Source organism: Eucyclogobius newberryi, unplaced genomic scaffold (assembly GCF_026437365.1).
Source record: "Eucyclogobius newberryi isolate DKJ021-1_F unplaced genomic scaffold, fEucNew1.0.hap1 SCAF_5, whole genome shotgun sequence".
Classification (NCBI taxonomy): domain Eukaryota; kingdom Metazoa; phylum Chordata; class Actinopteri; order Gobiiformes; family Gobiidae; genus Eucyclogobius; species Eucyclogobius newberryi.
In genome coordinates, this window is record NW_027316167.1 from 32,556,707 (window position 1) to 32,570,395 (window position 13,689).

A 13,689-nucleotide genomic window follows, 5' to 3' on the forward strand; every position below is an offset into this window, starting at 1 on the left:
CTGTGGATGAGGGTCTGTGGATGAGGGTCTGTGGATGAGGGACTGCGGGTGAGGGTCTGTGGCTGAGGGACTCTGGCTGAGGGTCTGTGGCTGAGGGTCTGTGGATGAGGGTCTGTGGATGAGGGTCTGTGGATGAGGGTCTGTGAATGAGGGTCTGTGGATGAGGGTCTGTGGATGAGGGTCTGTGGATGAGGGTCTGTGAATGAGGGTCTGTGGATGAGGGTCTGTGGATGAGGGTCTGTGGATGAGGGTCTGTGGATGAGGGTCTGTGAATGAGGGTCTGTGGATGAGGGTCTGTGGATGAGGGTCTGTGAATGAGGGTCTGTGGATGAGGGTCTGTGGATGAGGGTCTGTGGATGAGGGTCTGTGAATGAGGGTCTGTGGATGAGGGTCTGTGGATGAGGGTCTGTGAATGAGGGTCTGTGGATGAGGGTCTGTGGATGAGGGTCTGTGGATGAGGGTCTGTGAATGAGGGTCTGTGGATGAGGGTCTGTGGATGAGGGTCTGTGGATGAGGGTCTGTGGATGAGGGTCTGTGGATGAGGGTCTGTGGATGAGGGTCTGTGGGGAAGCGGTCACGTGTTTTTTGGGAAGTCGAAAGTGAAAGTGCTGGATGCGGAGGAGCGACGCGGTGAGTCAAAAACCACAAACTTAATCTGAATAATCAGTTGTAGAAACACTTTAAGAACACGTGATCACCTGAAATAAGTTCATGATGGCACTTTAGTGTGAATGTTTGTTATGAACTTCCATAAGCAGTCGAGTTGAACTTTAGAAATGTAGAAATGTAGAAATATAGAAATGTGCACCGTTATTTTCTCGGGCTGAAGTCAAATGCATCACGTTTAACACGTTTGTTACAGATACATGAGACAAACATTTACCCAAATAAATCTATCACATATACTTAGGTAAAGGTATCAAAGTGCGTGTTTAAATGTTTACTTTTAGACTAAAAAGTAGACGTTTTTTCCACTGATGTTTTATAACTGATAAGAGTAAAATGTGTTGATAAGGCAAGTTTATTTGTAGAGCACATTTCATACACAGGGCAGTTCAAAGTGCTTCACACAGCAGGAAAAATGCATTCAAATCACAAAGAAATTACAGAAACAGAAATACAATAAAATTAACTCATAAAAAAATAAAAATAAAAAAAACGCCTAGCCACAAAGGGTAACGTGTTTTCGGAGTCCAACTGATAAATAACTGAAAAACCGATTTACTCAATGTTTCTAGACTTTTATTGATGTTTTATTTGCTCTAGGTCAGAATTTTTGGTCAAAAGTTCTTTTTTACTTTTCAGTCCAGTTGATAAAAGTAGTGGAGTAGAAAGTACAGATTCCTACTCTCAGACGTAGTGAAGTTTAAATAAAAAGTACGATAAATACTTTCCACCACAAATGTTTAGCTGAAGCTTTCTGAGGTTTGTTTTTGAGATTATGAACAGAAATCTAATAAATGTCTTTTCTTCCAGTTTAAAAATGTTCAGAGTTATAATAAAACCCGAGACTGGTTCAGGACTTTACGGTCATCCTGTGTGAGACCAGGGCGCAGTTTGAACGCTGGACAGTAGCGGAGCTGTGGAAGAAGATCACAGATGAATCAACCTACAACTCAGGTGTGTTTACGTGTGTTACAGACTTAATGTCCAGCTTTAATTTGTGTTTTAGAGTTCTGTGTCTGTGTCTTAAGAGTTTTGAGCCGCACACATTTAGCTTAAAGGTGGATTTTTTTCAGCTAATTTTTTATCATATTTTCTCGTGGCGTGGATAAATCATTAGTCCTGCCACGTATCAATCATAAAACGCACCTATCGCTCACCTGCAGCCGCGTGCGGTTCGTCCCCACGTTTCCTCGTGCCTAAGCGCATGGATCCATCATAATATAGTTCCCTCAGTGTACGGGGCAAAATGAAGACGGAGAAAGACATTTCGAGCTGACGCAGAAGTGGACAGAAATCTACGGGAGACGAGCGATGCGATGCGCTCCGTTGCGCTAATAAACAAACGCACGTGTGTGTTGTATCAGTCCGCACGGGGGAGTGCGCATGCGCACTTCCGCCTGCGTTCTCAAATCGCCGAAAAATCGTCCATTGCGCCTTTAAATTGTCTTAAAGTGTCCCCTACAGGTCGGACCACTCATTGACCTAACATGCAGTTAAGATAAATGTATTTAGAATTTAGCTAAAAAATATAAACATTTTATCACAGAATATTTTCAGGTTTATAATTTTCACGTCCTTTGAGTTTTAGATCTCCTTTGTCAAATCCAAAAGTGCTTCTATAATCATCTCATTTCTGGACAGCAGCGGCTGGTCCATTAGTCCATAGTTGTCAATCTGCCAACTATGTCAATTTTTTTGTGTCTAAAAACAATATAATTTATTCAGAAATATCTTATATTCTTATTAGTGTTAATGTGTAAAATAATAATATATATCCATATATATATTTAAATAGATATAGATGTATACTTTGTTTGCGCGCCGCGTGGTCTGCGGCCTGGCGCAGCCTGCGTCACTTTTCTACGTAGCCGTGGGGCGGTTTGAATAGCGCCCCAGAGCCTCATAGAAAATCAATGGGGATTTTTAGCCAATCAAATCACAATCAAAAGTGACTACGTCACTATGGGTTTTGCCATAGAAAAATAGCGACTATGGGGCGCTCCAGAAAGCGCCCTTTTGAACGTAGTAGTTACGCCATGGAGCTACGCTTTTTACGCTAGAGACACAGACATGTGCGCGCGCCGCGCGCGGAAGTGCCACACGCCGTGTTTACGTCTTAAAACTGCATCTACAGACGTCTGTGACAAAAGGTACGTCCAAAACGACTCAGAATGAGCTGCTCGACTGTTTGCGTTGTGTTGAAATGAAAGCGGCTGATTTCATATCACTCCGAGCCGAGACATGTGTCTGTCAAACTCCGTGCTCCATTACCATGACAACAAACACGCAGTTTTTTTTAGTTTATTACTTGCATAAGGCTAACACTAAGCATTAAGTATCGCTTAACTTCTATTGATAAAAAATATGCTTTTGTTATTAGAAAACCCATGAAAGAAAGCCATAAATGACAACTTTTCATACAGCAATAATGGATGTGATGATTAAATATAAAAATGTAAAATGTTACACATGTAGTTCAGGGTTACTAATGCCACTTAGAAGCTGTTTTATGAAACACCAACTATTGTTTGTGTTTTTATTTCCTCTTAATGTAGTAATTGCTACTCTGCACTATAAGTGACAGTATCACTGAGATTTTTGATTTGCTCTTTTCATTTTATAAAGTGTAAAATGTAATTTCATGTCAAATGTATTTTCTCACAAATGGAATCTGCCGCTAAGTCATTGTATTATCATTACCAAAAGTGAAAATAAAGTGTGTTTACTTAATTAATTCAGTAAATGTGTATTTAAAATATGTATCCATACAGTCAATGTAAAATATTCAATTTTGGACATTTAATAAAAAAAAAAAAACACACGGTCATGTCAAATAGCCCCCCCTATAATTTGCACCACCAGCCGCCACTGTTTCTGGATAATTTGGATGTCTAAAATATTGTCCTGTACATTTATTTTGAGATGAAATGTTCCCTGTTTATTTTGTTTAAAAAAAGTTGTGTTTTTAGGACTGACTTTGCTATTTTTATTTTATTGGGATTGAACTTATATGTTTTTATATTGTATACTTGTACGGTACCGGTTTTGTTTGTAATTTGCTCATTTAATAATAATACATATATATTATTTATTTTTTTAAACATCATTCAATTATACATTTTTTTTTTATAACTTCCTGTTTGTAACACTAGCAAATTACCCAGCAACGACTGGGCAAAAGCTCATCTAATGTCACCAGAAAAGAATGTTGAGGCACACAAAGTCCATTTATTAATTGACTGAATACATCAGCTTCTTAATGATTTTACACTTTTTACACTTTTTACATGTACATTTTTCTTTGCACAGAGTCAGGACTCGAGCACTAAACCTTTAGCTTGATGTCACCATGAACGTGCTAAAATGTAACGCCTCAAACCGTTCAGAAAGTACTTTTCAAAACTGTAGTAGAATGATCTCTGAAGTAAAAGTAAGAAGTATCCACTGTAAAATGTACTTAAATTGCATATGACAGAATAAAATACACTATGTACTTCCTGGTTGGACATGAGCAGCAAATGTGACACAACCATTACCTAGCAACCAGACTGTAAACAAGAGCCAAAGTTCACATAAATGACACCAAAGTTATGATTTGACAAACAATAATGTGTGTTTGAGGTTTGTTGGCTAGTCTTGCGTTGTGTTTTTGGCCTCAGATCTCCATCAGCTCCTCTTCGGGCGCAGAAGGCTGGATGACGACGACGACCGTCTGTACGACGTTGGGATCAGGAATGGCTCCGAGATCAATTTGATCAACAGAGAAATGTTTGCTGGAGGCGGCCGCAGCGACAGCATGGACCGCTTGGCCGACTTTAAACGCTGCAAGTTACAATGACACAACTGATACGGAAGAACCTAAATGTATTCATACTGAAACACAAGAGTTCACCAAATGGCCCCGCCCAGTTAAACAGGTGCATTGTTTGTAGCGCACGTCTCAAAACCTGTTTCCAGTGTTAAAAACGATGTGAGATTGTGAGTAGCATTATAAACATACATTTCACGATTATTCTTGAGAAGCTCGTACAGGGCAGATCTGAGGGGGGCGTACTGCTCTTTCTCTTAATATGATGTATACGATCATATTTTCACGTGATTGATCGGCTCTTGTTTTTATTGTGCCTCTGCACATTAAAAAACATTTAAAAAAAACACATTGAAGTGGACATTGTGATTATTTTTGTCATTGTTAAATCTACTGGTTTAAAAGGACAGAAGTTCAGATGTTTGAAAGGAAGTTTAGCATTAACAAAAAAAAATGGATTATGACTTTGGACCGAACAAAAGATTCATCTTAACAAATGTTTCTATTGTTTTAGTCACTTGTTTCCCAAAATGCCTGTCTAAAATGACCCCAATTAAACCTTGCTGTTTCTGAACGAGTGTATAAAAAGGAGTGAAGTTGCCTTTGGGACGCAGGGACACTGCTGAAGTCCTATGAACATTGTTTAATCTGTTTTCATCGTTGCTGTTCGAGGAAACTGCAGTTGGGATTTTGTTACAAAAATTCATTTTAAAATGGTATTGAAATTGTCGAGGCTAGAGATGTCAAGATGAGTTGGTTAATTGATAATTGTGACAAGAGTCACAATATGATCGTAAGAGCTAAAATATACCTGTAATAATCGTGACAATTGACAGCAATAATGACTAAATTCAGTTCAATTTACTCAAACTACTTGTGAAGTTCTTTTGCAGGCTGTTTTTGTGACTAAATCATTCCTTTTTCCTTCAGAAAGTTTTATTTTATTTGTACATAATAAAGTAAATTTATCTGCTGTTTGGTGCCAACGATCGTTGATAATTTGTTAATGTGACATTTCTAGTCGGAATAGTTCCTTTTTCAGAGCTGAAGCGTTCATCACTAAAGATGAGATTTAGGGACTTGTTCTAAAATAGTTTGTGAAAGTAAAAACAATACCAAAAAAATTTGAATATTTTATTTACTACTGTGTTTTTAGGTCCAGGATCTTTTTTTTTTTTAGCTTTTTTATCAGTCCGAGTGATTAAGCAGCAGCAGTTTGTGTACACGGCTTATAGAACTAGTGGTTTATAATAAATATCTAGATAATAATGATTAATAATCAATATTTCTTCATTGTTATTGCTGTCCACACAAATAAAATGGTGTTAAAATGGGTTGTCCACAAAGTCTGTGTATCGTTATTTCTGTATAACATGTGTTTTTGAATAATTTGTCTTATAATAAATGAGTGTTGCTGTCACTAAAGCCATTTAAACAATACGATCACGTCCGGCTGTGGCAGAAAACACAGCGGACGGAGCAACGGATGTGGACAAAGACAGCGGGGCTTGAGTATAAGTTTTAGAAGTTTTCAGGGAACTTCAGTGTCAGTGGAATAAGAGAAGCCACAGCCTCACATTAGCTCTGTCAGACTGAACAGTCTATAAACCCCTAAAACTGAACTATTCAAACATAACAGCGTTAAACAGTCAGAATCAGACTCACTGAAGAAGCTGCTTCTCTCTGCTCCTCTTCACCTCAAACTAACATGTCATGTCTGAGTCAGACTTGTTTTTAGACACAGTCCTCACAGTTCCACAGTCCACATAATAAAGCCTGTTGTTGCTCACAGTAATAACTGCACACAGCAGCAGCAGCAGCAGCAGCAGCAGCAGCAGCAGCAGCAGCAGCAGCAGCAGCAGCAGCAGCAGCAGCAGCAGCAGCAGCAGCAGCAGCAGCAGCAGCAGCAGCAGCAGCAGCTCCAAAACAAAAAAGAAATTGCTCCAAAACATAAAATCTACAATAAGACAATATTTTGCAAAAACTTGAATCTATAAGTTGAGGTTTAATATAAAAACATGACATAACTGTACAAGTAAAAATCAGTGCATAGATATAACTATTAATGTTTCTAGCCCCCCCCAGGAGTCACGTCCCGTCCTCAGAGCGCCTGTTCTTCTTGAACCAGGGATGGTGGCTCAGCTGGTCCAAACTTATCCTCTGTTCTGGGTTCAGAGTGAGACAGGCCTGGAGGAAGTCACAACATTCTGCAAAAGAACAAACACCACACATTTTAGAGTGAGGCTCACAAACGTGCACTGTTGCTGTGAGCCGGATCGCCACCGCACAGAGCCGACCCGTCACTTGTTTCGGTGGCTTCAGGCTTGTTTTGCACAGAAATATATATGTTTTCTGTGATATCGTGGCACATTCCAGGCAAAGCAATAGCATCTCCTTGATGATGTGACCATAGAAACCATAGAAAAGTTACACAGTGCGCCTTTAGTGTTTTGTCTGTACTTTTGCTCGTACCTTGCGACACGCCACTCGGGGCAGAGATGTTTCCCTCCATAGCGTTTTGGGTCGTGAAGTCGCTCTGGTCGTTTGAGTGCAGTAGTTCATACATCAGCGCTCCCGTCTGCCACACAGAGGTAGGACCCGGGCAGTAACTGTTGTTCTGGAAGTACTCGGGGGGCGCAAAGTCGAAGGTCCCTGAAATAAAAGAGAAAAACACAGAAATAAGTTTATAGGTTGGTAGATAAATATAAAAAAGCGTGTGCAGCAATGAGCATGTGAAGGAATCAAACACTTTTCACAGTTAAGGAAACATTTTATTAGTTTTGAAGTATATGAAATGGTTTGCTTTATTAAAATGAATTCATCACCTGCTTTAAGTTTGGTTAGCCTTTCATTTTACACTAAAGACGTAAAATAGAAGAAAATATAGTTTTGGCCTGTTTATGGCTAAAGCAGTTAACACATTAAATCAAATCAAATCAATTACCATGGGAACCAGAGCTATGTCATCATTTCTGTGGCCGAGAATCTAGCACTGATTCCGTGTTCAGGGATGTGTTTGTCTCAATGCTAACGCTACTGCTAACGCAACTCTAATGCTAAAGCCAACAATAATGCCAACAATAATGCCAACAATAATGCTAAGGCTAATGCTAACGCTACTGCTAACGCTAATGATAACACAACTCTAACGCAAACAATAATGCCAACAATAATGCTAATGCTAACGCTAATGATAACGCAACTCTAACGCTAATGCCAACAATAATGCTAACGCTAATGCTAACGCAACTCTAACACTAATGTTAACAATAATGCAAATTTTGAGGCATTATAAATATTAAAGTAACGACACAAATAAAAACAATTGGATATAAATAATATATAAGGTCTAAACCAGTCCAGACCTAAACCAGTCCAGATCTAAACCAGTCCAGATCTAAACCAGTCCAGATCTAAACCAGTCCAGATCTAAAGCAGGATCATATGAGGTCTAAAGCAAGTCTAAAACAGGACTACAGTATGACAGGAGTCGTTGGTCTTATTTTATATGTGAAAAACTCAAACAATATTTGAATTATGAGGAAAAAAAGAGCCTCAAAAACAAAATAACCAAGATAATAATAACTAAAATGAAAAATTATATTCACATTTTCAATTGTATTGTTTTAGCTTTATATACTTTTTTACTGTTTATGTCCTAGTTTTATTCTATTTTAGGAGTGTTTCCTCTTGTAAATAAAGTTGGTTGATTTGGATTTTAAGATAACCTACTTAAAGTTTGATGTCAACATACAATTTTAAAAATGGAAAAACTCTGAAATAGTTTCCTGACTGTTCTGCAGTACGGCATTAAACTCATCTATCTTCCTGGAGACAAGTAATTGACACGACCAGGGCAGTTACAGGTCAGATCTGTGGAAAAGGCGACCCAGATCATGTTAAAAATGTGTGTTTTGGCTCAGGAGTTTTTTGGACAGTATAACACCGACTTACTTTTGTGACTAAATACCTGCATGGTAGATTAGTTTAATGCCATACTGTGGCGCATCTCCATAAACATCTCCACAGTGGGCCCTCCAGAAAAGCCCCTTTAAGCTCAACATGTCTCTGTGTGTGAGCGTACCTTGGCTTTTTCCTCAGGCAGCGGTGCATTTTGCAAACAGTAGTCGAACAGATCTATTGACGGAATGGGTCGTTCCATCACCAGGACGATGTGGCCGTTGTCCAGGTTGAACCACTCCAGGAGAGACACGCTGGGGCTCCGTCCGATTGGCTCATGATTGGGGGCGGCGAGGGCCATCAGGAGAACCTCAGCGGGGACATCGTGCACCTTGTTTTTGAACTCCTAAGAGTGAGAAAAAGACTTTATTACACAATTAGTGCTGAATGCAGTTTAAAAAAAAGAGCAGCAAGAACAAAACATACAATTATTGATATTTTAAAAGTGCTATAAATGTCTCCGCAAACACCAAAATGCCCTGGCGTCTTCGTGTTGTGTATAAAAACCTACTAAACCCTGTAGTTTTGTCGTTTTTTCTGTAGTTCAACAAGCTTATTTTTGTGTTCATTTAGCAGCTCGTGTTTCGGTTATTGCTCCCGGACATGTTTAAACTGCGCAAATTAAGCTTGATTTAGAAAAAATAAGAAGTATTTCACTTACCATTGGAACAAACAGCACGGTCGGTTTGTGGATGTACTTAATGGCCACCTGAAAAGCAGAAAATAGAACGTCAAATAATGTGGAAAATGAACTTCTTTGGTACAAGTTTGAATCAAAAAAAATATTTTGAACTTTTTTACTTTTGACGCACTTAATATATAGGAATATACACAAGATAGATGGTAGAAAAAGTACAGAGTGCCCCTTTAAGTCATTGTGGTTGAAAGACTCACAGGTTGTTGGTCTGAGATCCGGACTCCGGCAAACACAGCTCCATATCCTCCTTCTCCGAGCTGCTTGTGCTGCTCATACTTCAGCTTGAAGTCCGCCTGATCTGAAGGACAAAATATATATCATTATTGTCATCCTTTATACTTCATACTCATTTATAACATGCACATTGAGGCGAGGTGGAGAAGCGTCTCACCCACCTCTAATTTAGGCTGATTTGACGTGTTTCAGTCTAGGTTAAGTCCTGGTTTGGTCCTAGATTTATATTTTGGTTCTGGTTTAGTCCTAGTTGAAGTATGTATCATTTCTCTTACCTGCTGCTTCAATCACTGTCTTCATTGCAGTCCTCACACTCTTCTTCTTCTTCTTTTCCCTCCTTTTGACCTCTTGCTGGACTCCTGCTAAAGTCACGGTCGACCTTTCAGACCGAGATCTTTTGGGCTCGTTGTCGGATCCTAAGTCGGCGTCCCTGGATCTCCGTTTCTGACTTTTGTGACCGCTTGGTTTATTGTCAGAGCCGACTTTAGGGACTACAGGATCTAAACACAAATGGATTTATACATGAGTGCTGAGTTACACAAGGATTAGTCTTAGTTTAGTCCTGGTTTCATCTTATTTATGACTTCGTATTTATTATTGGTTTAGTCCCAGTTTAAGCACACTCATACGCTACAACTTTGGCTTCTCAAATTGTTCAGAATATTTCCAAACTGTTCTTCACAAACCTTGAAAGACCTGATGTCCGTCTGAAGCGAGCTCCTGATTCGCTACCATAGCTTTAAAAGTTGTAAAATGGCTGTTGAACGTGGCTACACTGTGGTAAACGCTGCACTTCCGTCTGCTTTTCAAATGTTCTGAGGGGTTTTCCCCTACCTTTTATAGGGGCGGTGCTTTGTGCTGGTGCTTTGTGACATCACATACTGTTCACGCCCAGAATATGGCCAAAGTTTATTTTTAGAGCACAATTTGTTCACAAAATAATTTAAAATGCATCAAGAACAAAAAATGTGCATCAAATGACAAAACAAACAAATAAAAACATTAAAAAGAAGAAAAAGAAGAGTGCAGATTTCTAGTCACAAAAACACATCATGACCTCATGGGCTTTGTAACGCCAAAGCAATGGGAGGAGTACTTTTACGGACTACGACAGAGTCTGAGGACTACGAAACGTCTGAAGAATAAAGTCTGGCGGTAATGCAACACTCGGATGCCAACCGCCATAAAACAACAACAACAACAACAACAACAACAACAATAACGCACAGCTGAGCAGAGCCTGGCCCCCTGCTGTCCATGCGCGGTATTGCACATGACCATTAACCACATTAGGCTTTTATGCAGATGAATGTGCTAAAAAGGTCTAGATTAAAACAAAATAAATAGCTGTGAAGTAGAAAGTACCTGCTCTCAGATGTAGTGAAGTGAAAGTACAAGTATTGAACATTTGCTTGAGTAAAGTACAGATACTTAGAATTGCATTATAACCCATCTGATAATGTGCGTTCCCCTTTAAATTAGTTCGCTGCATTTTTTGAATTTCTCCTGTTACCACGGTAACCGCCAATCACGTGACACTTGCGTCAGCCTCACGTGCGGGAGTGTCAGAGAATCACAACATCTGCGCACCTTCCTTCGGGAGATGGTGGGAAAGTCAGAACGAGAACGGCTCCAGGTAAAACACTCTGTAAACCATCGTTTCATGTTTGTATGAATTGGATCTAAGTGTTTTGTCCCTCAACCTGCAGATGCCGCCGGTGTTTTATTCCCTTGTGGCTGTGCTATTATAATGGAAGGAACTAGGTGAGTGTTTTGCCTAATGCTAACCGGTGTTAGCCGCCGCCAATGCTAACACACATGATTTGCATGATTTCTATCATATACTGTCTGAATTTAATTGTGTTTAACCAGATTCTCAGTCTGTTAACTCTTGAGTAAATGGCCACATTGGGATTTATGTTTTGATTTGTGTGGTTGTTTGGCTATTGTTTTATTAACTGCTAAATGACTTTAAATGGATTATGCACAACATTTCTATTATCTTGCATTTAAGAAGTATAAATGTATGTGTACACAGAGATATTAATTTGGGTCTGTTTATGCAGGCCAGGTTCACCTGCTCACTCCCTCGTCCCTGGAGACAGGACCACAGTATGAGTCCTTTTGAAGTCCTCACCTGATGCTGCTGGTGCCTCACCCACTCATTCCACTGGACAATACAGTACATCCACAATACTCATTTCCCTCATCTATTTCCCGCCTGCTTTCACTTTGTGCATAGTTGTGGATGGAATTTTTGGGATTTCTATCATATGCACATAGTGCAGAGGACTTTTGACATTGATTGTGCAATTGTAGATACATTGTAAATATTATTGTAGCATTTTCTGTAAATACATTAACCAAAAAGCTCTACATTGTGTGTGGAAAGTGTTATTAAGAACCGTCTCTTTTTCCTTGAGTCGAACCTGAACCGGCCTAAACTAATACAAACTTTTAGGTCTGTGCTATTAGCCCACATGTTGCATATAACTGCATTACTTTAACTTTAGTACTGTATTACAAACCACCACTGCAAGAGCTACAGGGGCACATATGGACCAGTAGCATCTCTTAGTGGAACGTATCATTCCGATCTGTTCCACAACCTCCAGGAAACTGCATGATTCGTCTGGGTTTGAACGTAACGCGATGTATTTTATCTGAGGTATTTATGGTGATTACAGTCAGTAACTGCTTAGATCTGTGAAAATCCCACATCATGAGCTGCTGATGTTTAGCTCAGGCTAAATAAACCGCTTTCATGTTGATTTGTGCAACTACAGAGCACAAATCAACATGGAACAGGCACGATCCGTCCTGCTGTCCACTGCACTGCATTTATTTCTATTCAAACATGCACCTTTTCTAAAATGCAAGTCATTAAATTATACATTTCAACACGTTTGCTGCCCATAAAACTGCAAGAGTTGTTTTTGAATTGATACCCTGAGAGCTGTGGTGATTTTGGGCGTTAAATTTAATTGAATATATCTAAATTTAAAGTGCCCCCTACAGGTCGGGCAACTATTTGTACTAAAATGCAGTCAAGATAAATATATAATTTTTGTGCTAAAAATTATAAACAAATTTATCCCTCTTTTTTGATTTATAATTTCACTTCCTGTTTGTATTTTATGACATCAGACAAGGAAATTACACAGCAATCACATCACCATTTTTTTAATTTGACAAATATATATGAGAGTAACTTTATTTCGTAAAATTCATGTTTAGAGAGTCAAAGTTGTTTTTTGTATAAATGATGCATAAACTTTGACTGGAGTGATCATACCTAGTGTGATGTTTAACATTTCCTCCACAAATACCTGCTCGATTGGTGTAAAACTATAATTTATAAGTACAACAGGTATAAATTCACCAAATAAAGACAAAACTTAAATTGTAAAAGCCTGTCATACGTCACTTTAAGCTCGTTTCCCCTGCAGTCACACCTACACTTTATCCACAGGTAAATCTAGAGAAACAGACATATTTTAACTCCAGTGCCGTGGACATAATGTATTGCAGCGTCCACACATTCCTGACACTTCCTGGCCCCTGGTCCTCCTGCCACAGGTGTAACTCCTGCAGCAGCTTGGGTAACACCGTCCTCAGCTTTGCATCGACACGTCCCGAGGAAAGAACAGAACGTGACGAAGCCGGAGGTCGAGGCAATTAGTTCAACTCCTGCAGATTTATGACTGACTTGTGTTTATTGCTCTTGTTACTGACTGTTGTGAACGGATGTTTTATTTTTGTTTGTTTCAACTGATTTGAGTCACTGTTATATTCACTAGAGCCTTTAAGTAGAGTAAAAAAAAACATTCAACATTTTAAAAAGGAGGCAAAAGTGAAGTTAAACATTAAGCTTTTTTTTTTTTTAATACATTTAAAAACAAGAGGACCAGGATAAAAAAATAAATTAATAATAGAAATAATAAAAAAGATAAAGAAAAATAATCATAATGGTACAATATGACAAGCATAAATACAATTAAGGCATAACAATAACTCAAACAGTCAAGTCCAATTTTAATCAAAAGTTAATACATTTTATATTTTTTTATTCCATTTGTCTGATGTTTATTACAATGTCGTTGGTGATGTTTGTGTCATCAATTTCTTTGCGGTGGCCTTTTTTCCTGTGGCCAAAGTACATTCCAAAGGTATCCATTTATTGTGTCCATGGCAGCAGTTTTGAGGCCCAAGTCCATAGTTCTGGAATCGAGAGGGACGACGTCTGCAGTGCATTGTTCATTTCAGTCCAATATTTCTGAGCGTCAGGACAGTCTCAATCACGTGATAGTTTGGGATGTTAATT

General features: G+C 39.0%; 2 long non-coding RNA genes across 2 annotated transcripts; both read left to right on the forward strand.

The window, feature by feature from the left end:
- The first annotated feature begins 592 nt into the window (after window positions 1-592).
- Window positions 593-5,570, forward strand: LOC140381477 (uncharacterized). The gene is made up of 3 exons (XR_011931249.1): window positions 593-630; window positions 1,477-1,620; window positions 4,326-5,570. It is a non-coding gene; the product is annotated as an uncharacterized lncRNA (long non-coding RNA).
- Window positions 5,571-10,912: 5,342 nt separating this feature from the next.
- Window positions 10,913-12,119, forward strand: LOC140381767 (uncharacterized). The gene is made up of 3 exons (XR_011931267.1): window positions 10,913-11,001; window positions 11,075-11,129; window positions 11,432-12,119. It is a non-coding gene; the product is annotated as an uncharacterized lncRNA (long non-coding RNA).
- The last annotated feature ends 1,570 nt before the right edge of the window (window positions 12,120-13,689 follow it).